Raw genomic sequence first — 27,315 nt, forward strand, 5'->3', positions numbered from 1 at the left:
AAGACGAGGGCTAATAGAAATCCTTGGGTAACAGAAGAAATATTGAATTTAATTGATGAAAGGAGAAAATATAAAAATGCCGTAAATGAAGCAGGCAAAAGGGAATACAAACGTCTCAAAAATGAGATCGACAGGAAGTGCAAAATGGCTAAGCAGGGATGGCTAGAGGACAAATGTAAGGATGTAGAGGCTTGTCTCACTAGGGGTAAGATAGATACTGCCTACAGGAAAATTAAAGAGACCTTTGGAGAGAAGAGAACCACTTGTATGAATATCAAGAACTCAGATGGAATCCCAGTTCTAAGCAAAGAAGGGAAGGCAGAAAGGTGGAAGGAGTATATAGAGGGTTTATACAAGGGCGATGTGCTTGAGGACAATATTATGGAAATGGAAGAGGATGTAGATGAAGACGAAATGGGAGATAAGATACTGCGTGAAGCGTTTGACAGAGCACTGGAAGACCTGAGTCGAAACAAGGCCCCGGGAGTAGACAACATTCCATTAGAACTACTGATGGCCTTGGGAGAGCCAGTCATGACAAAACTCTACCATCTGGTGAGCAAGATGTATGAGACAGGCGAAATACCCTCAGACTTCAAGAAGAATATAATAATTCCAATCCCAAAGAAAGCAGGTGTTGACAGATGTGAAAATTACCGAACTATCAGTTTAATAAGTCACAGCTGCAAAATACTAACGCGAATTCTTTACAGACGAATGGAAAAACTGGTTGAAGCGGACCTCGGGGAAGATCAGTTTGGATTCCGCAGAAATGTTGGAACACGTGAGGCAATACTAACCTTACGACTTATCTTAGAAGAAAGGTTAAGGAAAGGCAAACCTACGTTTCTAGCATTTGTAGACTTAGAGAAAGCTTTTGACAATGTTAACTGGAATACTCTCTTTCAAATTCTGAAGGTGGTAGGGGTAAAATACAGGGAGCGAAAGGCTATTTACAATTTGTACAGAAACCAGATGGCAGTTATAAGAGTCGAGGGGCATGAGAGGGAAGCAGTGGTTGGGAAAGGAGTGAGACAGGGTTGTAGGCTCTCCCCGATGTTATTCAATCTGTATATTGAGCAAGCAGTAAAGGAAGCAAAAGAAAAATTCGGAGTAGGTATTAAAATTCATGGAGAAGCAGTAAAAACTTTGAGGTTCGCCGATGACATTGTAATTCTGTCAGAGACAGCAAAGGACTTGGAAGAGCAGTTGAACGGAATGGACAGTGTCTTGAAAGGAGGATATAAGATGAACATCAACAAAAGCAAAACGAGGATAATGGAATGCAGTCAAATTAAATTGGGTGATGCTGAGGGAATTAGATTATGAAATGAGACACTTAAAGTAGTAAAAGAGGTTTGCTATTTAGGGGGAAAAATGACTGATGATGGTCGAAGTAGAGAGGATATAAAGTGTAGACTGGCAATGGCAAGGAAATCGTTTCTGAAGAAGAGAAATTTGTTAACGTCGAGTATAGACTTAAGGGTCAGGAAGTCGTTTCTGAAAGTATTTGTATGGACTGTAGCCACGTATGGAAGTGAAACATGGACGATAACTAGTTTGGACAAGAAGAGAATAGAAGCTTTCGAAAAGTGGTGCTACTTTCGAAAAGTGGTGCTACAGAAGAATGCTGAAGATTAGATGGGTAGATCACATAACTAATGAGGAGGTGTTGAATAGGATTGGGGGGAAGAGAAGTTTGTGGCACAACTTGACTAGAAGATGGGATCGGTTGGTAGGACATGTTTTGAGGCATCAAGGAATCACAAATTTAGCATTGGAGGGCAGCGTGGAGGGTAAAAATCGTAGAGGGAGACCAAGAGATGAATACACTAAGCAGATTCAGAAGGATGTAGGTTGCAGTAGGTACTGGGAGATGAAGAAGCTTGCACAGGATAGAGTAGCATGGAGAGCTGCATCAAACCAGTCTCAGGACTGAAGACCACAACAACAACAACAACAACATATTTGTCGAATGAATACCCGTTTATCATCTGCATTTCTTCTTGGTGTAGCGATTTTAATGGCCAGTAGTGTAATACACTCTGAAAGAATAAGTAAGAAATAATTATGTCAGATCATTGTAGTAATCACACTGTTCATGTCAGAGAAATTTATATTGTACGAAACACAAAGAATATGTTTCATGTAACAACAACATTGTTGCGTGCGAGAGCGCACAGTCTCAGAAGTGATGGCAGAAAAGTGGAGAAATATCTGTAGTGTGGAGCAGACGAGTGTTCGCTCGCAACTGCCAAATGGAAAATGTCCTGAAAATAGTGTTACAATACGTGGAGATGCAAAATACGAGTGAGCGAGTACGGATGTGGTTACAATAGATGGTCGCAAGGAAATTTTCGAGTCAGCGAAGAGTAATTTTGCCCAAATTTATTGAAGCTGCTCGCTAATCATGAATAGACTACGGCCAATTATGAATTTCATAATATGAATTACATCGCACCACAAGGAATGCTTCGCAAAGTAACATCCAGTCAGTAATTTTATAGCTGTGTAATAGGCTTACCAGCGTAATAGGACCTTTTGTGGAACATTAGAGTGTGTTTAGCCAAAGCTTAAACTTTGCGAGTGAACCTTTATTGATCCAAGTTGTTACCAATGAGCAGGGTCCTACCTTTGTCACCATAATTTCCGAAAAGTCGTTAACAAAAGAAACAATATACAGAAAAGATTTATTTAAATTTACAGTTGATTTTCAATCAAGTAATTATTATAAAAAAATCTGTAGTAATGCAGTTGTACATATAGTGTTGCACTGCTCCTGCAGACAGTCAGTTGAAACAAAGTTATTTCAATGTAATTCGTATTTCAGTGACAAAAGTATGCATGTTGTCTTGTAGTCTATGTAATTTTATGATTTTATGTTATGTTCATTAAACGATATTGTATCCATATGTCAACGTAACATTAGCATTGATAAACAGTTGTCAGTTGAGCGTTTCACAAACCAAACATCATCATCATCACAAACAGTTGTCACGAATGGAAGTTTTTACGGCATTATTTGAAAAGTAAACATGCAGACAGACAACTTTACCGTGAGTTACGTAATACAGTACAAAGTTGCAAGTCGTTCCGTATTATTGGTTTTCATAATCAATTTGTTAAAATTATTGCATTCGAAATTACCGTCTTTCGTGTTTATGTTTCATCTGTTTTCTGTATCAAGGTTAGCATGAGTGCCTTCTGTCCAGCTGCCGTATTATCATAACTGCCCAGTATTTTCGTGATTTCAGAGTCATTACAGTCGTTTACCAAACTCAACTTTTGCTCGTTTTGGATCTGGCGATCGTTTTTATTCTGGAGGATAAATTCATTCATTTTTTGATATACATAATTACGGCTAACTACAGTGAATCTTTACCTTATTACGAATCTTTTTTTCGGTCGTTGTTGTACTCGTGCCATAACGATCAGTTCGTAACTATCCATCGGTAAGCACTAATCATCGGATTCGATGCCTTGTTTCCATTAATTAAGAAACATTAGGTACACGTGTCACAAAAACCTTTTTATACGACGGAGAATATAGGTACGTCACCATACTTAATGACTGAAGAATACCTTTCGTATACATTCTTAAATACAGTTAATTAAAATCCATCTGGGAGTACTGCCACGTCGTCTACATCTACGTTGTCTGCATCTACGCCTGTACTCCACAAATCACGCAGGTGTACGATGAAGGGTGGCAATTTCATTTCTCCCTCTCCCCCTTTCCAGTTTAGTGCGCTAACGGTGCGGCAGAAGAACGATTATAGATAAGACTTGGTATGGTCGTTTTGTGGGATGTGGAAGTAATATGTTATCAGAATAATACGCTACCTGACCTTTCCAGGAACGTTCGATCTCGGAATTTTATGAGTAACGTCCTTCGTGACGCACGATGCCGCTCTTAAAGTATTTGCCAAGGGTAAATCTCTTTCACTGTGTAGTGCGATAGGCTTGCCTATTCTATTACACACTAGCCGGCTGCTGTGACCGAGCGGCTCTAGGTGCTTCGGTCCGGAACCGCGCTGCTGCTACGGTCGCAGGTTTGAATCCTGCCTCAGGCATGGATGTGTGTGATGTCCTTACGTTAGTTAGGCTTAGGTAGTTGTAAGTCTAGGGGACCGATGGCCTCAGATGTTAAGTCTCATAGTGCTTAGAGCCATTTGAACCATCTATTAGACATTCATCATGGCGAGGTTAATTTCATGAGCATTCTTACACTGCAGAAGGCATTTAATTACGAAACGCTAGTAATAGACTCCAACTTTGCAGCCGGAGACGCTGAATTAATTTATTATGAGTTTTGCGGCAAAGCATCCGCGGTATGGTACAGACGTGTGTTGGTGCGCAAACGCCAAATGGAGGTTGTGCTGGAAATAGTGTTACAATATGTGGGGAGGCAGACTATAAGTGAACGAGTACGGGTATGGGCACAGAACGTGGTCTCGAAACTTCGCATAATGCTTACAAAAGGGGTAGTTAAATTAAATAGTATCCTCAGACTGCATATGCAGATAATTCAGTTACATAAAATGAGGATGCATACATACTCAGTCATATCTTGATGCAAAGTTCGGAAGCTTGATACACTATGTGATGAAAAGTATCAGGACACCTGGCTAAAAATGACTTACAATTTCGTGGCGCCCTCCTTCGGTAATGCTAGAATTCAATATGGTGTTGGCCCACCCTTAGCCTTGATGACAGCTCGCAGGCATACGTACAATCAGGTGCTGGAAGGTTTCTTGGGGAATGGCAGCCGATTCTTCACGGAATGCTGCGCTGAGGCCTGGCACGAAGTCGGCGTTCCAAAACATCACAAAGGTGTTCTATAGGATTCAGGTCAAAACTCAGTGCAGGACAGTCCATTACAGGGGTGTTATTGTCGTGTAACCACTCCGTCAAAGGCAGTGCATTAAGAACAGGGGCTCGATCGTGTTGAAAGATGCAATCGCCATCCGCGAATTGCTCTTCAACAATGGGAAGCAAGAAGGTGCTTAAAACATCAATGTAGGCCTGTGCTGTGATAGTGCCACGCAAAACAACAACGGGTGCAAGACTTCTCCATGAACAACACGATCACAACATAATACTACCGCCTCCGAATTTTACTGTTGGCGCTACACACGCTGCCTGATGATGTTCAACGGGCATTCTCCATACCCACACCCCGCCATCGGATCGCCACATTGTGTACCGTGATTCGTTACTCCACACGTTTTTCCACTGTTCAATCGTACAATATTTACGCTCCTTACACCAAGCGAGGCGTCGTTTGGCATTTACCTGCGTGATTTGTGGCTTATGAGCATCCGCTCGGCCATGAAATTCTTCTCACTTCCCGCCTAGCTGTCATAGTACTTGCACTGGATCCTGAAGCAGTTTGGAATTCCTGTGTGATGGTCTGCATAGATGTCTGCCTATTCCACATTTCGACTCTCTTCAACTGTCGGCGGTCTCTGTCAGTCAACAGACGAGGTCGGCCTGTACGCTTTTGTGTTGTAAGTGTCCCTTCAAGTTTCCACTTCACTATCACATCGGAAACAGTGGACGTAGGGATGTTTAGGAGTGTGGAAATCTTGCGTACAGACATATGACACAAGTGACCATGTTCGAAGTCCGTGAGTTCCGCGGAGCACCCCATTCTGCTCTCTCAGGATGTACAACGACTACTGATGTCGCTGAGATGGAGTAGCTGGCAGCAGGTGTCAGCACAATACACCTATTATGGAAAACGTATGTTTTTGGGGGTGTCCGGATACTTCTGATCACATAGTGTATAAATGTTCAACAAGTTAAACTGTATATTACACAAAATGCGAAAAATGGTATTCCTTGACTACAATACCAATGAGCCACAACTGGAGTTAGTAAAGTGATATAAACGCCTAGGTGGTTATACGGTATGGAATGACAACACAGGTGCAATAGTAGGTACTGGGAAAATGCAGTCAGTCCATTAAGGAGACTGCTGAGAAAACACTAGTGCGACCGATCTTAGAATACTGATGAACCGCAGGGGACTCAAACAAGACTAACAGGTTATGCGGAATATGTGCAAAGAAGAGCAGCACGATTGATTTGTTCGACCTGCGGGGGAGCGTCAAGCCTGAATTGTAAGATGCTTCAAGACTGACGCCAACTATCTCGCTACAGCGTACTTGTGAACATCCAGGAGCAAATATTAAGTGAGACATGTAGCAAACAGCTGTCAGTCCTCTACGTACAGGTCCCACAGCGTCCATGAAGATTAGGATAGTCGATGCTTCTGGTCCCTTTCTACACCAAACTCCCAAGGATACCACACACACTAGCGTCATTCTTGCACATCGCGCACAAGTATTTTGGAGGTAATCTTTTTCGTTGACGTAGTGCTGTTCCAGAATATCCCATAAGGAAAGTGAAACCAGCTATCTGCGCTACATGGAACTCAGCGTATGTGAACGTTTAAAATCAAGCCCAAATGTCAATACTGTGACTTCACGGAAAGAAACATAGCTGCGACATGAACTCACGAAGGAGATGTGCGATCATGTTAAAAAAAAAAAAAAAAGAAAAAGCAACATGTACCGTCCGCAAAATGCTGAGTAGGTCGCCGAGGAAAAAGTAACTGACAAGAAGCAAACCAATTTTATTATTCCAATATTATGTGACGGCAGTTTCTGAAACGCATAATCCATAAAAGTGGATGTGAACATATATGTTACACATCTCCTTCTAAACCATTGGACTAATTTATACGAAACTTGGTACACGTATCAGTTACTGTCTCGAAAGAATCACTGTGAGGGTAAGAACCACCCATCTATCATAGGGGTGGGTGTGAAAAAGCAGTGCAGCTCACGGTACGAGAATAGCCATACTTTAGTTACTCAGAATTTGAGAATGAGTGCACTTAGGGACTTGCAACTAGCTTTACACGTAATTTCAAACCTTTTTGAAACTTTTTATTGCTCACAATCCCCAAAAAATGATGAAAGGAGAAAAGCTTGTCGCTTACCACATTTTTGCTGCTCGTGCAGTAAAACTACCACATAAAGCATGACGTTTTAATGTACTACTTCTTTACTACTAACTGTAACTGAGACACTTTTCCAGACAGTATTTACATACAGCAGTGAATGTATCACAAAAATTACATCGTTGTACGACAGTTAGTTCAGGAGATATGACGTCATAAGCGCTGTATGCGTGAAAAACTACCGCATCAAGTGAGACGTTTATATTTATTACTTCTTTACTGCTAACTCTATTCACAACACATTTCGTACACTATGGTAGGCACATATACCACTGGATGTACCTGCAAAATTAAATTACTGTACGGCAAATAGTTCAGGAGATATGTCGTAGAAAACACTGAGATGCGTGAAAATGAAACTGTAGGGCGAAATTCACTACACATTAAGATGAAATATGTGTACAAATACGTATGAAATACGTTAAATATCCTAAGCGATAGTCCTAAGCTCCAGGAATGATTTCAGTCAAATTTGTCACACATATTCGTGACAATCTGGAAACAAAACACTATTGGGATGAGTGTGGTAATGTGGAGAGCTGAAGGGAAGACAACAAGGGGAAATAAGGAGGTAGGTGCGTATGGAAGGAGGAAGAAATAGAGATAGGGGAGAGGGAACTGAACAGGTGGAAATGGGAGATGAGGCGAAGGACAGAGAAAGGAAAGAGATGGACAGAGAGATTGGGGAGGAGAAGATGAACAGATAGAGGAAGGAAAAAACAGAGAGAGAAAGGGAAGACAGTATATGAAGAAGAAGAGCAGAAGGAGGAGATCGTCAGAGAGGGGGAGGAGAAGGTTAACAGATGGGGAGGAGGAGATGGAATTTGAGGGAGGATGAGATGGGCAGAGGGGAAAGGAGCAGATGGGCGGGGGGGGGGGGGAGCAGTGTAGATTACAGAGAGGGAGGGGAGGAGGTGGAAGTATAGATAGATAGAGAGAGAGAGAGAGAGAGAGACAGAGAGAAGGGCAGGAGAAGATGGACAGAGAGTGGGAGGCGGACAGAGAGAGGGGATGGTGGAGATGGACAGAGAAAGGGAGGCGATGGAGAGAGACAGGGGGATGGATGGAGAAAAATCAAAGGAGAGGGGGATAGAGAGGGGATTAGTAAAGGGAGGGTGGGAGAAAGTGGACAGAGAGAGAGAGGGGGCGGTGGGGAAGGGAAGTTGGATCAATGAAAGACTGGAATAAATAACTACTGGAGCAACACTAGTTCTCAGCTAGTGCTGAGATAATAGACTGTTTCCAGTCAGTGGCTTTTGTTGTAGTGACCTATGCAGTATTTTGCAGAGTGCACGTATTTCACTGAAAGATGTACAGTCTACCTCATTAGCTGAGTTATGAGCGCACCTAATTGCCGTGCAGAGGACCCGAGTGTGATTCCCAGTACTGCCAAGGATTTTTCCTTTTTGGGAGAACTGGTCCAGGACGAACTCAGCCTCGAGAGGCCAACAGAGGAGCTATTATTATTAGCGGTCAAGGAACCCAACAGTGACCAAAAGAGCGGGTCCAGACCATGCGACCCTACATACAGTGACATCATTGGCAGAGGATGACAAGGCAGTCAGTTGCACTCGATTTCCCCGTCTAGGGCCAGACCGCAGAGCTTTACGTTTTATTGAAAGATGAAAGGAGCAGTCAAATGACAACGAGACACACTATGCAACAAGCATGACGTGGGCATTGGTAACGCAGGCAGGTGTATGTATAGAAGCGCTCACTCCTGGGTATCAGGAAGGAATAGCTCGAGCATCCACTGCTGTGCCATTTGTCTGTTGGATGTGCTGGACGCGAGGTCAGAGAGCCATGCGTATACTTCACCATGGAGGGCGGGAAAGAGGATTACATTTATTGTGTGGTCTCTGACTGCGGAAGGAGTGCCGGAAAACAAAATTCGTGCCCGATTTTCTGCTGAGGTAAGGCGAACATTGCATGCCATGTGCGTGTGTGTTTACGTGGAATAACCGATTTCCAGAAGGTCGAATGTCACTGAAAGACAGTAGTGAGACAGAACATGCTCATCGTGCCATTACCCCTTCTTTAACTGTTGCGGTGGATGCTTCCACTGAAATGACCGACAGCGAACGGTGAAAGACATTCGGCTCATGTTGGGCATAAGTCATGGTACCGCTCACGCCATCATGACAATTGGAATATCCGGAAAATCTGTGCACAGTGGGTTCCTTACAGCCTCATGGTGTAGCAGAAGTTGAACAGAATGTGAACGTTACTTCAGCACCTGGAATGCTATCACGATGAAGAATATCTTTTCCTCTCCCATATTATCACGGATGATGAAACAGGGTTTCATCGTTCGGAGCCGGCCTGCAAGCGCCGGAGCCAACAATAGAAAGATTAGATTAGATTAGATTAGATTAATACTTGTTCCATAGATCATGAATACGACACTTCGCAATGATGTGGAACGTGTCAGGTTAATAAAAGATGTCTGTACAAGATATTACATTACACAAAATATTGCATCACACTAATGTTTAAGTGGTTGTTGTTGTTTTTTTTTAATTTTTAATTTTTTCCCCTTAATTTGTATCTAAAAATTCAGCCAATGAGTAGAAGGAGTTGTCATCTAGAAATTCTTTTAATTTATTTTTAGTTGGCTATCTGTCAGGCTTTTGATGCTGTTTGGTATGTGACCAAAGACTTTTGTGGCAGCATAATTTACCCCTTTCTGTGCCAAAGTCAGGTTTAACCCTGCATAGTGAAGATCATCCTTTCTCCTGGTGTTATAGCTATGCAAACTGCTATTACTTTTGAACTGGTTTGGATTATTAACAACAAATTTCATAAGTGAATATATATACTGTGAGGTTACTGTGAGGATCCCTAGATCCTTAAATAGATGTCTGCAGGATGACCGTGGGTGGGCTCCAGCAATTATTCTGATTACACGTTTTTGAGCAATGAATACTTTTCTACTCAACGATGAATTACCCCAGAATATGAGACCACAGGGTAATGCCCGCCAACATGCAATGTCTTACACATCTTCCATAGAGTCCCCATCTCTCTGTATGAGATTTCCATGTTTTAGGGGCCCCGAAGAAAGACATTTGTGGCCGTAGATTTGCTTCAGATGAATACAATCATGATTCCGTAGGTAACCGCAAACATTTTTCCACGAAGGAGTTGACCGTATTATCTCGAAGCTGAATAAATATATTAACGTTTATGGGACTACTTTTGAAAAAATAAACAGTTTACTTACTTTTTTCCATCTCTCTCATTTCACTCCTTCTTATACACTCCTCTACGTCTCCTATTAAGACGTAAAGGACTCCTGAACACAATCATAGAGGGATATGTCGAGGGAAAAAGACCAAGAGGAAGACCACGACTGAGGTACATGGATCAAATCGTGAAAGAAGTGGGATGTGACACCTATAAAGAAATGAAGAGAAAAGCTGAAAGACGCAGAGAATGGAGACAAGCTGCCATTGTAGCTGTTGCAAACCAATCCTTGGATTGACCACTACAGAAGAAGAAGACGTCTCCTATGACTCCACTCTATAGTTATTGGTGACAGAAGACACATTTTATTGAACTTTCAACAGTTTGTGCAGAGGATATTCTCAAGAGTTGAACCAGGAAATGCGAACACATTTTTTTTTTTTTTTTTTCCAATCGGCAGTCATCGTGCGTATGTGACATTTATTCTTTAGTTGTCGCTATTGACTGCCGAGTTCTGTTGCAGAGTTTTTCCTCATTTTTACAATATTGAAAAGCCATTTACTTTTGTATCAGCCTTTTTCTTACAGTTACGATGTTTTTATTATGCGGTACCTTGTACCGAATTTTAAATAGACCTCAGAGTAAAGAGAACGACTTTGGAATGAATATTATGTGAGTCATCTGCTGTAGCACAAAGACCATATTTGGTGTGTTTGGAAATAATTACACTAAAATAACTTGAATCGGTCACAAAGGACAAAAATGTATTACGAACCAGCTGTTTGTTACTTCTGAATAATGGTACAGGAAACTATTTCGCATCAGAGTCCGGTGGAAAAAAAGCAAAAACTTTCGATTAAAATCTTTCGGGGAAACCATGTTAGCCCCAGCGCCTCCGGGAAAATTTGTGGCTCGATGATAAGCTGCTGCGTTCCTCTCGTGAAATATTAAAGACCCAAGAAAAGAATTTTTCGTTATTTTTTTCCACCCCCCTGCAGTCTTCAATGAGATGACGTAAATTCTCCGGGGAGCAGACGGTGCTCCCACAGCGGGTAACCCAGCTTACTACCCTATTCTCCGTTCTACCGCCCCTCTCATATTCTACTTCATCACACTAACGCATCTGTGCCACCTACCAACCCCTCCCCCACCCGCTCACGCACTGCTCTCCAGCTTCGTAGCACCGCGGCAGTGTACAGTCCAGGCAAATTTTCGCGTCGCCCATAAAACGCCGCCAGTTTACAGCCATTCTAGTCGGTGGGGGTAGGAACAGGGTGCGCAGTGTCTGTTGCTGGCCGTGCAGCGTCCCGCATCAATTGCGTGAAAAACTGCGTCGGCTCACGGGCAGGCAGAGTGTGGATGAAGCGATAGCCAGCCAACCGGGAGGATCGGTCTGCGCTACTGTGTGTGTGTGTGTGTGTGTGTGTGTGTGTGTGTATGCGTGTGGTGAACTGGCGACCGCGCCAGAACGCGGTTACGCCTGCCGTTTGTTTTACTGCGCTGCTCTTGCACCGTTTCTTGCCCGTCACGTACCTCCACTGTCGTATTTCATTTTTATCACGCGATGGAAGCGACAGGCAACAACCGGCCATAACATTTTACGGGTGCTTTGGAAACTGAAAGAACCATTAAAACCTAAATTTCTCTCCATGGTAGAAATAGGAACAGTCTTGTCCGTTTCTTGCTTGGATTTTGCATCCGACAAATGTCTTTGGGATGTACAGACAGTAGCAGAGCCAGGATGGGGAAGGTGTAGGCACATTTATTTGTTCCAAGTCTTGTTGACACAAATTTATTATTTAACAATAATTGGCTATACATCCAAGTCAATATAATTAACAGTTTAAAAGGAAATTTTAGCAATACAATAATTTTTTTAAACATTCTCTAGAAGAACATTCAGCCCCACTCTGAAACATTACATAAAGGTACTGTTAGCAAAAGGTATATTATATCGTACAATAGTTCAACATGTACAAATATTAACAATTACACCAGAAAAATATTGAACTTGTGATTTGTACTACATGTAAATCAAACCTTTAAAAAATCCAATTTGGCAAGAATGCAACAATTTTTTTTCCTCCTGATTTCACTTAAGCTTACGTAAACCCTACACAAATATCAGTTAGTCGGCCAATGTGGCCAAGTAGTTCTAGGCGCTTCAGTCTGGATCCTACCTTGGGCATGGATGTGTATGATGTCCTTAGGTTAGTTAGGTTTAAGTAATTCTAAGTTCTAGGGGACTGATGACCTCAGATGTTAAGTCCTATAGTGCTCAGAGCCATTTGAACCTTTTTTTTGAACAAATGTCAGTGTCATGTGACATCAGTCAACCTTTCGTGACAAATACACAAAATTTCTAAATTATTTTATATCAGTTAAGTAAGCTACAAGGCAGAAATAACAATAACGACTGGTGACATGAGTAAACACTGTCAAGTTTTCAATTTCACGACGGTTGTGTTATCTAGCAAATTTCTATTTAAATACTCCCCCCCCTCGCCCCCCCCCCCCCTTGTGTTCTAAAATCAATTCAGTCAGTCTCCAGAAGAAACACAACTCAATACATAAATATGGCATTATAAAGAAATAGATGGGTTTATCCCAAGAAATATTAGTAGAAATAGAAAATTTGCAATTTAAACGCACCAATTTTAACAAAGTCTAATGCAATAATAATTTCGACAGAACTTTCATAAAATGATCGATGATAATGGATACCGTGCCATACACTATGAAACAAATTAAGAATTATTCACAGTAGACACCTGGCACATGATGATTTCTCTGAAGTATTTCAAATCACAAAATGTTGGCTGTAACTACCAACCCCATAATAAAGTAATGATCATGAAATATAATAAAAGTATATGAAAATTCCGGCCTTATCCAGGTGGCGAGAACCACACCAATGCAGTTTCCTGTTACACTCGAGTGATAGGCCCAACAAACAACAGCTGGTCATGGAGAACGATGCTAAGCAAGCGAGCATTCCGTCCTCCCCACATGCTCGCAGACAGCCACACTCATCGCAGTCCTTAATCGGCAGGCACCAGTTGACTCCCCGCCGCTTCCGTCCTGTCGCCATATACCGGCCGAGCCGTCCTCCCCAAACTGTTGCTTCGCGCACCAGCGCCAACAGCGCTCAGCGACCACGCCCCCTATGGCTGCGGCGAAAACAAGCGAAATAATCTCGCGGGTAAATAAAAAATACTGAGCCGTGACACTGCTCAGTCTTCTAAACTCGCATTGTTTTCACATATTTCTCTGAAAACATACCACACAGCAGCTTGCACAATGTACTGTAAAGCGCAGTCACATATGATTGATATCATTACTGACGTATTTTGATGTAGAGAGGTCTTCAAGTAACAGATAGATTCTTCGTTCAAGGGAATGGGAGTATGCACAAAAAAACGTGGTCCTTGTTAGCGAATTATGATGCATTAATACCTAATCGAGCACCCAGGTTGCTTCCAGCTATGAACGAAACATAACCCTTGGTTCTTGTATACTTATGAATCTACTATAAAATATGAACAAATATAAAAGTGTAATGTTCTTCAGTATTTTGTAACTAACTGCACAGTACCCTGGTTGAAAAAATAAGCATAAAAATTTACTGCTTGCCATAGAAGTGTTTATAGAACGACATCCAAGACATGTATCGAAAGTTTTGAGCTTCATTCTCAGCCGGGCTGGGATACTTTGCTTACTTGTGTTTTTTGTTTGCTGCAGCCAGTTGCCTGTTTTGCTTATTACATTAAAGCTGTTCCAGTAAATGCATACCACTACGGAATTGAATTGCCCAGTCATGTTAATGTGACCAGTCACCCATCAAAAGCGTTGCAGCGCGAACGCTGTGAGGTGTGAATGAAGAGAGTCATTGAGGTTCTGAAAGATATCGACAGGGATGTGTCAGATATCTCGGCTGAAGATCAATGATGCGAACTGTGCGATCCAGGCGGTCGGAAAGATTCTAGACGGGGATTAAATCCGGGGAGTTTGATGGCTAGAGGAGTACAATAAACGCATCCTCCTGCTCTATGAACCAGGCAGTGGCACGTTGCAGTCTCCTGCTGGTAGATGCCATCGTGCCGAGGAAAAACAAACTGTATGTAGGGATGGACATGCTCCCCACACATATGAATAAATATTTTCTGAAGTTGTAATTTGACTTACGAAGCATATATTCGAAAGGGCCGGGAGATACGGAAAGGTTGCAGCTAGGTTACATCATCGTCAGGCAGAGATTCCAAAATCAGATGCTGGATTCTTAGATGTACCCGGGAGCAGACACAGACCCGGCTCACAATGAATAGCGATGAAGATTAGCTGAAGTTTAACACTAGAAGTACCATGTGCGTCAATTTTGACCCACGATGATTTTTCGAGGGCCGTAGTCCCTCCATAATCATCGCAGGATCAAACGCTTCCGTGACTTTTCATCCCCCTTGCTCACCTAGAAGTATGAAAAATTTACCTGTTATACCAGTAGTACCATGTGGGTCATTTTTGACTCGCGCTCATTTTAACGTAATTTGATATCAGTAACACCGGTTTTCAGTCACTAAATAGTTTCTGGGCGTGCCTCGACATTTTTCATGGGATTTTAGAGTATATTATGATACTTTGGGCCAAAAAGAACGTGAAATACGACGTATTCGGAGGTCGGATGACACTTTATATTAGCGCGGCTTTCCGTTTTCAGTGGACTGGCAACATGCAGACCTACGAAGTGACACTGGGAAGCTACAGAATAACATACCATACAGTAGGGAGTCTACACCGCTGTCTGGGGCACTGCTAACAGTTCTCTTACACGACAGCAGATGTCAGGCGCGTCGCCCTCACGGGACGTCATGACTGACAACTTCATCATCTCCGTGAAACTGGCAGATGAGCTGAAAGAAAAAGGAACAAGTTTAGTTGGCGCTTTTCAGATATCACTCAAGAAGGTCCTTCCTGCAGTGCGAAGTGGAGAGGACACATTTTATGCAACACACTTACAAATCAGGCGACAATCTTCTTACAGTATACCAAAGGAAAGAGAAAAAACATCCGTATCCTGAGTAGCATGCATGATGGATGTCAGATTAACGAGAATACTGAGAAGAAACTTACAGAAAATGTAAAGTTTTGTAATGATACTAAGGATGGAGCCTATATAGTTGACCAAATGCCTAGACACTACAGTGTCCGAGCTGGCATTCACCGATACAATATTCTTGACCTTGCCGTGATCAACGCTCACACAGGTTTTAAGTTTCTTACGTCGAAGAAGATTTCACGTCGAGACTTTATCCTCAGAGCAGCAGGTGAGCTTTCTGCCCTCTATAAACTGCAGAAAGGAGCCATTCTCCCCATGCAGGCACTCGATACCGGCGCTGGCCAATATGGAAAAGACGCTGTCAAATTCAGTAATTTATCCTCAGAGTCGCAGATGAGCTTCCTGCCTCTTACAAACTGCAGAGAGAAGTCAGTCTCCCCTTTCAGGCACTCTATACCGGCACTGGCCAATGTGGAAGTAGAAGGTCTTGTCAGATTCATGTTTCCTGCAAACATCAAAACAACAAAGGGAAATAAAACATAAAGCGTATGCTTCAAGTGCAACAAGTATGTGTGCAAAATCTGAAGAGCAGAACCTCTTGTCGAATAACTGAATACCAGCTAAGGCAATTCTGTCAAATCCTTGTGCTTAAATATTTCCAAATATTTCTAATTATAGGCTGAAGTTATTTGTTCTTATGTTTTAGTTCCTTGATTGCAATAAGTAAGAAAACATGCAAAGCATTTTAGTCACCTACTGCATTTTAGAATCTTCCACAAATATTTGGTACTTACATTATTTTTCTACAAAATTAAAAATACTGTTAATACATAAACAATATGTTTTGATTCTGTTTCAATCTTTTTATAAAGAAAAAGATTATAACTTGGTTTTACTTACTTGTTTTAACGAGGATTGTTGAAAGATTGTGCAATTGCTTCTGGAAAATTTAAAATAAAAAAGTTTACTTCTGAAAATTTATGCTTGATTGTACTATTCATTTTAGAGACGTATTGTCAACATGAAGACACCCGAAATACCAGCCAAAGACGAATAAACGGTGGTTTTCTATTGTGGTTCAAAAATGACCCACATGGTACTACCAGGGGTACGGCGAAGTCTGGTACTTTTAGTGTTAAGAAACTAGTCAGAAAGAATCACTGCGCAAAGAAATGGGGTACGGAAGTGCTAAGGAATGAAGAGATACGCTGTGAGGCTATAGATACTGCGATAATGAATAGCGCAGCAGGTAGTTCAGTTGAAGAGCAATGGGAATCTCTAAAAAGGACAATCATAGATTTTGGAAATAAATACATAGGTACAAAGAAGATAACTGCAAAGAAACCATGAGTAACAGAAGAAATACTTCAGTTGGTCAATGAAAGAAAAAAGTACAAAATGTTCAGAGAAATACAGGAATACAGAACTACAAGTCACTTAGGAATAAAATAAATAGGAAATGCAGGGAAGCAAAGCGAAATGGCTGCAAGGAAAATGTTAACAAAAAGGAAAAGAAATAATTGTCGGAAGGACCGACTCAGCACACAGAACTTCCAAAACGACCTTCGGTTAAATTAAAAGTAAGGGTGGTAACAATAAGGCTGCAATGGCAATTCCACTGGCAAATGCGGAAGAGAGAGAGCAGATAGTTGGAAAGAATACAATGAAGACCAGTATGAATACTTTGACCTGGAAGACTTGTTTGATGACGTAATAGAACAACAAACAGGAGCCGATATAGAAGAGATGGGGGATCTTGTATTGGAATTAGACTTTAAAACAGCGTTGGAACATTCAAAATCAAATAAGTCAGAAAGTGTAGATAAAATTCCATCAGAATTTCTAAAACCATTGGATGAAGTGGCAAAAAATCGGCCATTGACGTTGGTGAGTGGAGTGTATGAATCTGGCGGGATATCACTCCATTTTCGGGAAACCTTCATCCACATAATTCCGGAGATTGCAAGAGCCAACAAGTGCGAGAATTATCGCACAATCAGCTTAACATCGCTTACATCCAAGTTATTTACAAGAATAACGTACAAAAAAATGAGGATGTGTTAGGTGGCGATCAGCTTAGCTTTAGGAAAGGCAGTTCTGATGTTGCGGTTGATAATGAAAGCAAGATTAAAGAAAAATCAAGAACGTTCATAGGATTTGTCGACCAGAAGAAAGCATTCGACAATGTCAAGTGGTGCAAGATGTTCGAAATTCTGAGGAAAATAGGAGTACTTTACAGGAAAAAACGGGTAACATACAATATGTTCAAGACGCAAGAGGGAACTATAATAGTGAAAGACCAAGAACGAAGTGCTCGGGTTAAAAAGGGTGTAAGACAGAGACTTAGTCTTTCACCCCTACTTTTCAGTCTATGCAACGAATAAGCAATGTCGGTAATAAAAGAAAGTTTCAGGAGTGGAATTAAAATTCAACGTGAAAGGATGTAAATCATAGAATTCACTGATGACATTGCTAACTTCAGTGGAAGTGAAGAAGAATTGCAGAATCTAAATGGAATTAACGGTCTAATGAGTACACAATATGGACTGAGAGTAAATCGAAGAAAGGTGAAAGTAATGAAAAGTAGCGGAAGAGAGAACAGCGAGAAAATTAACACCAGGGTTGGTGGTCACGAAGTACATGAAGTTAAGGAATTCTGATGTCAAGACAGTAAAATAAACCATGACGAACGGTACAAGGAGGGCATAAAAAGCAGACAAACACTGGCAAAAGGTCATTCATAGTCAAGAGAAGTCTACTAGCATCAAAGATAAGCCTTAATTTTGAGGATGAAATTTCTGTGAATGTACGTTTGTAACGCAGCATTGTGCGGTAATGTGGTTAAACCGGAACAGAAGAACGTTGAAAATTAGGTGGCCTGATAAGGAATGAGGAGGTTCTTCGGAGAATCAGCGACAAAAGAGTGTATGGAACACATTAACAATAAGAAGAGACAGGATCGTAGGGCATCTATTAAGACATCACAGAATAATTCCTTGGTACTAGAGGGAGTTGTAGAGGGTAAAAAAAACGCAGAGGAAGGCAGAGATTGGAATACAAGACATGTAGCAAATAATTGAGGACGTAGGTTGCAAGTGCTACCCTGAGATGAACAGGTTCACACAGGAGAGGAATTTGTGGTGGACCCATCAAACCAGTAATAATACTGATGATTAAAAAAAACCGTAGACACATTGTCAAAAATATCGTACCACAGGCATTTATTGTATCCAGTATGACGACTTCCCTATGCGTTATGTTGGACAGGCTCGGCGTGGCTTTGTGTCAGGTTCAGAAAGCTCTCAAATTCGAGAGTTCAGGGTCTGCCTTGAATACCCATCTTAACAGAAGTGGTCACTCAGTGGTCAGTACGCCTAAAAATTTAAGAATTTTATGTAGGGAGAAAAAGTGTCACGTCATTAATATTTTCGAAGAGGTGGAGATTGGTTCAAATGTCTCTGAGCACTATGGGACTTAACTTCTAAGGTCATCAGTCCCCTAGAACTTAGAACTACTTAAACCTAACTAACCTAAGGGCAGCACACACATCCATGCCCGAGGCGAGATTCGAACCTGTGACCGTAGCGGTCGCGCGGTTCCAAGCTGTAGCGCCTAGGACCGCTCGGCCTCCAGGCCGGCGAGGTGGAGATTAAGCGTAGCTTGAAATTTTATCTTCAGCTCACGTTAAACAACCAGATCGAAAAAAAATTTCACAGACACCTCTGAAAGATTCAGAACTGCCAGGAACACCTTCAACTGTACCACTGTCAGCCATCTAGTTTTTACACCTTCAACTGCTCCACTGCCCGCCATGTTTGTTTTTACAGCTGGTAAATAGTGAAACAGAGACAATGGCAGTGACAGTGGCAACTCAGTATATAGTGTTTGACGGTGATGAAGATGAAGAAAAAGAAAACGTAAGTGAAACATTATGTAAATACACACACACACACACACACACACACACACACACACACAGAGAGAGAGAGAGAGAGAGAGATAATGTTTTTTTGTGTTAAATCTTATGGGACTTAACTGCTAAGGTCATCAGTCCCTAAGCTTACACACTACTTAACCTAAATTATCCTAAGGACAAACACACACACCCATGCCCGAGGGAGGACTCGAACCTCTGCCGGGACCAGCCGCACAGTCCATGACTGCAGCGCCTTAGACCAGAGAGAGAGAGAGAATTAATTAATTTCAGGCATAGAAATAACAATTTGCAAGTCGTAATTTTGGCTTAAACAATTTATCTGCTTTAAGGTGTAAGTGGTTGCAGATGACAAACTGTGGAACGAAACGGTCACAGCAGAAACACAACACATCAGAAAAACCATACCATGTGGTAAAAAGGTATGGATTCATCATTTATGTGTTTTTTTCCAAATACCTGTAATTACGATTTAAAAAACTAATAGTTACATGTATACAAACACTAAAGAACATTCTTTATCTTTAATAGACGAAAAATAAAAGCCCACTCAACATGCTGCAACTGCAGTGAAATACACTCCTGGAAATGGAAAAAAGAACACATTGACACCGGTGTGTCAGACCCACCATACTTGCTCCGGACACTGCGAGAGGGCTGTACAAGCAACGATCACACGCACAGCACAGCGGACACACCAGGAACCGCGGTGTTGGCCGTCGAATGGCGCTAGCTGCGCAGCATTTGTGCACCGCCGCCGTCAGTGTCAGCCAGTTTGCCGTGGCATACGGAGCTCCATCGCAGTCTTTAACACTGGTAGCATGCCGCGACAGCTTGGACGTGAACCGTATGTGCAGTTGACGGACTTTGAGCGAGGGCGTATAGTGGGCATGCGGGAGGCCGGGTGGACGTACCGCCGAATTGCTCAACACGTGGGGCGTGAGGTCTCCACAGTACATCGATGTTGTCGCCAGTGGTCGGCGGAAGGTGCACGTGCCCGTCGACCTGGGACCGGACCGCAGCGACGCACGGATGGACGCCAAGACCGTAGGATCCTACGCAGTGCCGTAGGGGACCGCACCGCCACTTCGCAGCAAATTAGGGACACTGTTGCTCCTGGGGTATCGGCGAGGACCATTCGCAACCGTCACCATGAAGTTGGGCTACGGTCCCGCACACCGTTAGGCCGTCTTCCGCTCACGCCCCAACATCGTGCAGCCCGCCTCCAGTGGTGTCGCGGCAGGTGTGAATGGAGGGACGAATGGAGACGTGTCGTCTTCAGCGATGAGAGTCGCTGCTGCCTTGGTGCCAATGATGGTCGTATGCGTGTTTGGCGCCGTGCAGGTGAGCGCCACAATCAGGACTGCATACGACCGAGGCACACAGGGCCAACACCCGGCATCATGGTGTGGGGAGCGATCTCCTACACTGGCCGTACACCACTGGTGATCGTCGAGGGGACACTGAATAGTGCACGGTACATCCAAACCGTCATCGAACCTATCGTTCTACCATTCCTAGACCGGCAAGGGAACTTGCTGTTCCAACAGGACAATGCACGTCCGCATGTATCCCGTGCCACCCAACGTGCTCTAGAAGGTGTAAGTCAACTACCCTGGCCAGCAAGATCTCCGGATCTGTCCCCCATTGAGCATGTTTGGGACTGGATGAAGCGTCGTCTCACGCGGTCTGCACGTCCAGCACGAACGCTGGTCCAACTGAGGTGCCAGGTGGAAATGGTATGGCAAGCCGTTCCACAGGACTACATCCAGCATCTCTACGATCGTCTCCATGGGAGACTAGCAACCTGCATTGCTGCAAAAGGTGGATATACACTGTACTAGTGCCGACATTGTGCATGCTCTGTTGCCTGTGTCTATGTGCCTGTGGTTCTGTCAGTGTGATCATGTGATGTATCTGACCCCAGGAATGTGTCAATAAAGTTTCCCCTTCCTGGGACAATGAATTCACGGTGTTCTTATTTCAATTTCCAGGAGTGTATATTTGAGTTATAAAACAAAATTGTGTTTTGCTGAAGGCGGACCCTATCCAAAAACATACGTATCAGCTTAGAAGTGTATACTTGAAGAGCTATGAGCACCTTGTCATCTTCTTTGAGGTGAAACACATCTACCGAAAAAGGAACTCATAGCTTTTGAGATATGTGTTTCAGAGGCCATGCTCACTAGATAATTTTTCTTGTTTTCTTCCACACTGCCATTTTTCAAAATATGAAATCAAAGAGCTTGCAGTAAAAGATATTTGTTTCACGATATCGAAGTTGAATAAGTGCTCATAGCTCTTAAGGTATGCATTTTACAGCCCACGTTTACTAGACAGTTTTGCTTCGAATGATTGTTCCTTTCACATACCTGGATACTGATCGTTCCTCCTGGGTACCGTGTATTTGTGTCGCTGCCTGGGATTTAGGCCCGTCAGAACAAGTAGGGTGACTTAAGAAAGTTTCCCCGCGACGTCGCTGTACAAAATCTTTCCGGTTTTCTTGCTGTGTCAAATCAGAGAAAAAATTCTATATCTCAACGGTAACTTTCAACACGATCAGGCGGCTGTCGAAGCTGCTGCTTGAGGGCTGACTTCTATGTGTGGTATTTCGAGGAACATGCACTAAATTTGGGTCATTCCACATATCATTTTATCAGTGTATGAAAGATTCGATTATGGTCTGGCCACATGGCGCCGAAGCTCTTGAGCAGTTTATCGATCATATGATTACCATGCGCTGACACATTTGGCTCACTGGCGAGACGACGAGAGAAGGAAAGTTACCGTTTTGAGATTTCTTGATTCAACACAAACTGGATAGGTGGCTCGGTCACTCTGTGTGCCGCAAGCCAAACCATCCAGTCTGGGTCGTTTTAAATATATTGACATACAGAGCTACAACTGTATCTGATAAGGACCACTTGGATGCCGAGTTAACTTTTGAAGTACTTGTTCCAAATGACCGACTATGGGGTTCGAGACATAAAACTAGCGTCCTCCAATAAACGGAAAAGCAAAAATATTGAACAGTCACGTGGTGAACCATCTAGTGTGTTTTTTCCTTTCTGCGATGCTACAACTAACAACATGGGTAGAGCCCTTGGAAGAAAAGGTGTATGTAGGATGTTTTGTCGACCACCTTGGAAAACAACGGTGATGCGGAGAGCGGTTTAGGAGGCTCTAGGCCTCAGGTTCCCTGGAAATTTTAGGATTCTTTGTAAGTGCGCAAGCAACAAAAGCGATCATCGTTCTAGACTGCAGTGGAGATCACCAAACGGCATATTCAGCTGAGATACCAGCAGTTGCTGATCACAGTCTCACAATTAAAAAAAGGATAATATCTGATGAAAGTGAAGTCTGTTCCTACGTTTCTACGTTCTGGGATTCTCTCATTAAAGAGGCAGTAGAAATTATAAAACTCAAGAACTACTTAGATAGTGATTCGTGGAAGTGTGATCTCGCCTCTAAGACGATACAGAGACATTTGTCGTGCTGTTTCCACTCCTGCGAGAGCGGTTGCACCAGTGGTTCGGACACTGACAGAATATCTGCCAGCACGACGAAATGATGACGTGTACCGACCAGTTCACAACTTATCTGTGGAGCATATAAGGCCATCACAACTGTAGGCATGAAAGTCCTACATCTCTTACAACCACACCCGTTCTCAGCCTTTCACCCTACTCAAGTTTCTGTTCTGTTCCTGCTCTCCGTACTGTACACCAGACATCCAAATGCCAAGCCCCCATCCACATACCTGCAATATTCTAACGACACCAACTCTCACATACCTCCCTTCAACGTCACTTGAATCTTCCGTTCGAGTGGTGCAATATGTGGAAACTCCAAGGAAATTCACCAAAAGCGAGTCGCCATCTTTGGTTGCACCAGTCGGAGCTTCTGTCATCCACACTTCCTTGTCTCCGTCTACAACCAACCCACTCGTCTCAATAATAGAGTGATGTTATTTGGATTAGACCTTGAAAGATAACTATGCATACAGCCTTACCATCCAATACAAAGGACGAAATCGCCTAAAACTGGGGTCTGCATCTATCAATAACCTCACTTATAACTCCCTCATCAGCCACATCCTAACTTATGCCAATATCAACTGGATCTCCCATCCCCCTGAATTCTACAAATTCCTTGAAATGCTGGCAAGATACGCACTCCACTCGCCTTCAGCATTTCTTACACGTTCTTCTCTTTTAAAAGCATCTTCGAACTCAGTACATTAATCGATAAACTCAATATCAGCAACCACTAATCGAGATACACAGCTGCGCCAATACATCGGCATCACACCTTCATGCCTTATTCATCCCCTCCCACCAGAATATCACTCCCACTACCCAGCGATGAAACCTGTCTCGAAACAGGCCCGTATTGCTCCTGTCCTGTCAACAATGGTCCACTTAACTCCTTCCTTGTATTTTCTTCTCTCCTCCATCCTCCCTCTTACCAAATGTTAGTTGCTTCCCTCGTTTCCACAGGACCCCATACTAATCATTCCACGTTCAACATGAACATGGTCGTTTTACTGCAACACCAGCATCACCATTGCAACAGCATCAGCATAAATCTGACCAGGAAGAGCGTATGAGTCGCGACGAATAAACCGGTGGTCATCGTTGAAAGCCTGAGTTGATTTGGAACAAAATCGAAAAGTGATTTATACAAGTGGACTATCGAATCGGGCAGTGCTTCCCAATTGCTGAATACGAAGGGTGTTCAATAGGAAATGCAACACATCTTTTACTGAATAAATTTCTGTTGAAGAAAGCGGAATTTGCTGTGGGACTTCGGGGAATATTTCCGCTTCAGCCACTGTGGTTTCATGAAGTTCTGGTGGCGCTATACGTAACCTTCAATAAGGCGTCTGTAACGGAGGAACGTCCTAAGCAGAGAGTTGTCAATGAGTTATTTTTCGAGGAAAACCAGATATTCATAGGTGCCTGCCGAATGCCGACGGAGATCTGACACTGAACAAAAGCGAGGTGAGTCGTTGGGCGACGGGTCTGTCATCATCGCAACAAGGTCACTTAAACCTGTCCGATCTCCCGCGAGCCGGCCGGCCACTCACAGCTGTGATTCCTGCAATGTCGGAACGTGCCTACACTCTCATTCGATGTGATAGACGGATTATAATCAAATACCTCGTTGCACAACTGGATGTCTCTGTTGCTAGTGCTGACACTCCGGTCCATCGTTTAGGATACTCAAAGGTGTGTGCCTGCTGCATTCCTCACCACCTAACAGAAGGCCGTAAAGAGCAATGAAGGGGCAACTGAGTGGAACTGCTTGCGCGTTACAAGGCTGATCGTGACTGTTTTTTCTCGAACATCGTCACAGGTGGTGGTACATGAGTTCATCAATTCGAACGGGAAACAAAACGTCAATCGATGGTTTGACACCACACCACCTCTCCTCCGAAGGAAAAAATCAGAGCCGCACTCTCAGTCGGTAAAGTCATGGCGCCCCTCCTCTGGGACTCTGAAGGGGTTATTCTGTTTCATGTTGTCCCTCATGGTGCAACAACGGACTCTGAAGTGTGCTATGCTACCCTCAGGTAAGTGAAGAAACGACATCACCGTGCTCGTGGCCGCAAAAATACGTATAACTTCTCCTTCTCCATGACAACGCAAGGTCTCCTAGAAATCTGCGCACCCGAGAGCAGCTCACAAAACTTCGTTGTCCTCTTCTTCATCATCTACCCTACAGCCCGGATCTCGCACGTCCCGACTTCCATCTGTTTGGCCCAATGAAGGATGCACTCTGCTGGAGCAGTACGTGTATGATTGGGAGGTTATTGATGTAGCTTAACGTTGGCTCCGACGTCGACCAATAAAGTGGTACCATGCGGGCATACTGTTCCTCCCACTAAGGTGATGTAAGGCCCTCGCATTTAACGGAGATTATGTTGAAAAACAAGATTCCTAATCTCTTTTTTCCCCTCTCTCTATCCATTCTAAGTCCATCTTCTCCTTCCCCTCTCTCTGTCCAGTACCTTCTTCCCTTCTTACTGTCAATCATTCCCCACCCACTCCACCACGTCCATTTCCTCAGTCCCTTCTCCTCTTTCCCTCTCTCTCTGACTATGAACCTTGCGTATTGTTACGGCAAATGGAACCTTGATTGGGAATTGAAGTCGCTTGGAAATGAGTGGTCCCATCAGTTGGGCTCTTGGTTACAGAGTATGAGAGAGACATCGCTAGCTGCTGGATGTGTGAGGATAGGGGCTTGAATGTCAGTTTTAGACATAGCCATAAATTGCGAATGCGTAGGCTTACAAACTCTCAGATAGTTCAGATTCCATAGTATTATTCTAATCAAATGCCGATAAAGCACAAATACGATTTTCATTTATTCTTCTTTCTTCTAAAACCAACTACAAGGGAAAAAATGAAAAAAAGAAGCTGGCACATTGTTGTGTATAAAATTTTTGGTTAAAATTATATATAACGAAAGGGTATATATGTGGGAGTAACAGTTTGTAATGGTTTACATGCCTCGCTATCGTAATTAATACTGATTGCGAGAAAGAAAACGAAACGGCACATTTTCACAACACAACACAGCATTTTATTCGTCACAGTTGGTTTTAAAATATATTGCTTGTGTCTGTTCGAATCTCTTTTAGAGTACCGCGCAAAAATTTAAAGTAGTTGGGTCACGAAATTTTCGAGCGTTTTGCGCACGACGCTTCCTTTTCATGTATTACATTTTTATTTATACTCCCCATGTACTAAAAATATGGAACATTTATTAGAGTATCCTGTAAAGTAAGATGGTCATGAACTTTTCAAGACTTTTGCTAATAATGTTTCACCTATTACATGTTATGTTTACATTTTTTCTCAACAGATGGCGCTCCAATAAGCATATAAAAACTCGGGTGCTTTCTAATGCAGCGTTGTGTCAAAATTTCAAAGCAATCGGTGAAGAACTTTCAGAGATTTCAGATTTTTAACAAAAGAAAATTTCTTTTTTTATTCATGTATATAAAACAAATTATCAAAATACAATTATCTGAAATGTGGTTCCTTTATCAGTGAATAAAGACAAAATACGCAATAAAGAGAAAAGGTAGCGAAATTATTCAAAACAGGAGAAACTGGGAAAGCTACATTGTTAGAATGGGGGACAATAAAATTCCGAATGTTGCTCTCAGGTATTACCCTATCGGAAAAAGAGACCCTGGTCGATCAACTGCACTACCACAGCTAAACTTACTATCATAGTTTTCGTGTCCCAGGCGGCCTGAATGAAAATAGGTTGACCCCGTTAGCGGGCGAGGTAAATATTGATAGGCCATCGGGTCTAGTGCTACTATATAGGGAGGGGAAGGCATGGAATACGATCCTACTTGCAGGGAGCCACTGATTTGAATGGATGCTCGGGGAGGGTGGTAGAAATCGAAACACAAGTAAACTGGAACCTAGCACATATATACAGAGGGATCCAAAAAAATGTATCCACTGTTTAAAAGTTCATAACTGGCAAACTAATTGACGGAGTTGTCTCATCTTTGGTAGTGTAATAGTTTGTAGTTCCGGCAATCGCCACACAAGCGTTGTATTGCGTTGTTTTGTTTTGTCAGATGACAGTCGCCAGATAGTGTTTTGTTCTTAGTTGCACCTAGTTACTCGATTAAACAAGGCTGGCGCAAGGCTTACATTGGATGAAAGGAAGTCAGTTTTGAAGTGGTATTTCAAGTACGAAAAAATTAATGAGGTTCAACGGCAATGGCGAAATGAGTATCAAACAGAGCCACCGACACGTTTAACGATTCGACGCATACGAGACAAATTTGAAGCCGAAGGCTGTGTTAAAGATGTACACAAACAACGAGCTGGACGACCAGTAACAGTAACAAGTCCAGCTAACTCCCGTCGTGTGTTACAACAATTCACTCGCTCACCACAGAAATCTGTGAGACAGAGTGCCCGTGAAACTGGAGTGAGTCGCTCAAGTGTTCGGCGAATTTCGAAGACAGCAGAGTGGAAGTGCTACATCCCACGATTGCTACACGCAATGAACGAGGACGACCCAGATCGTAGAATGGAGTACTGCGAGTGGTTTAATAACATGGTGCGCAACGATGAA

This window comes from Schistocerca piceifrons, chromosome 1 (assembly GCF_021461385.2).
Source record: "Schistocerca piceifrons isolate TAMUIC-IGC-003096 chromosome 1, iqSchPice1.1, whole genome shotgun sequence".
NCBI lineage: Eukaryota > Metazoa > Arthropoda > Insecta > Orthoptera > Acrididae > Schistocerca > Schistocerca piceifrons.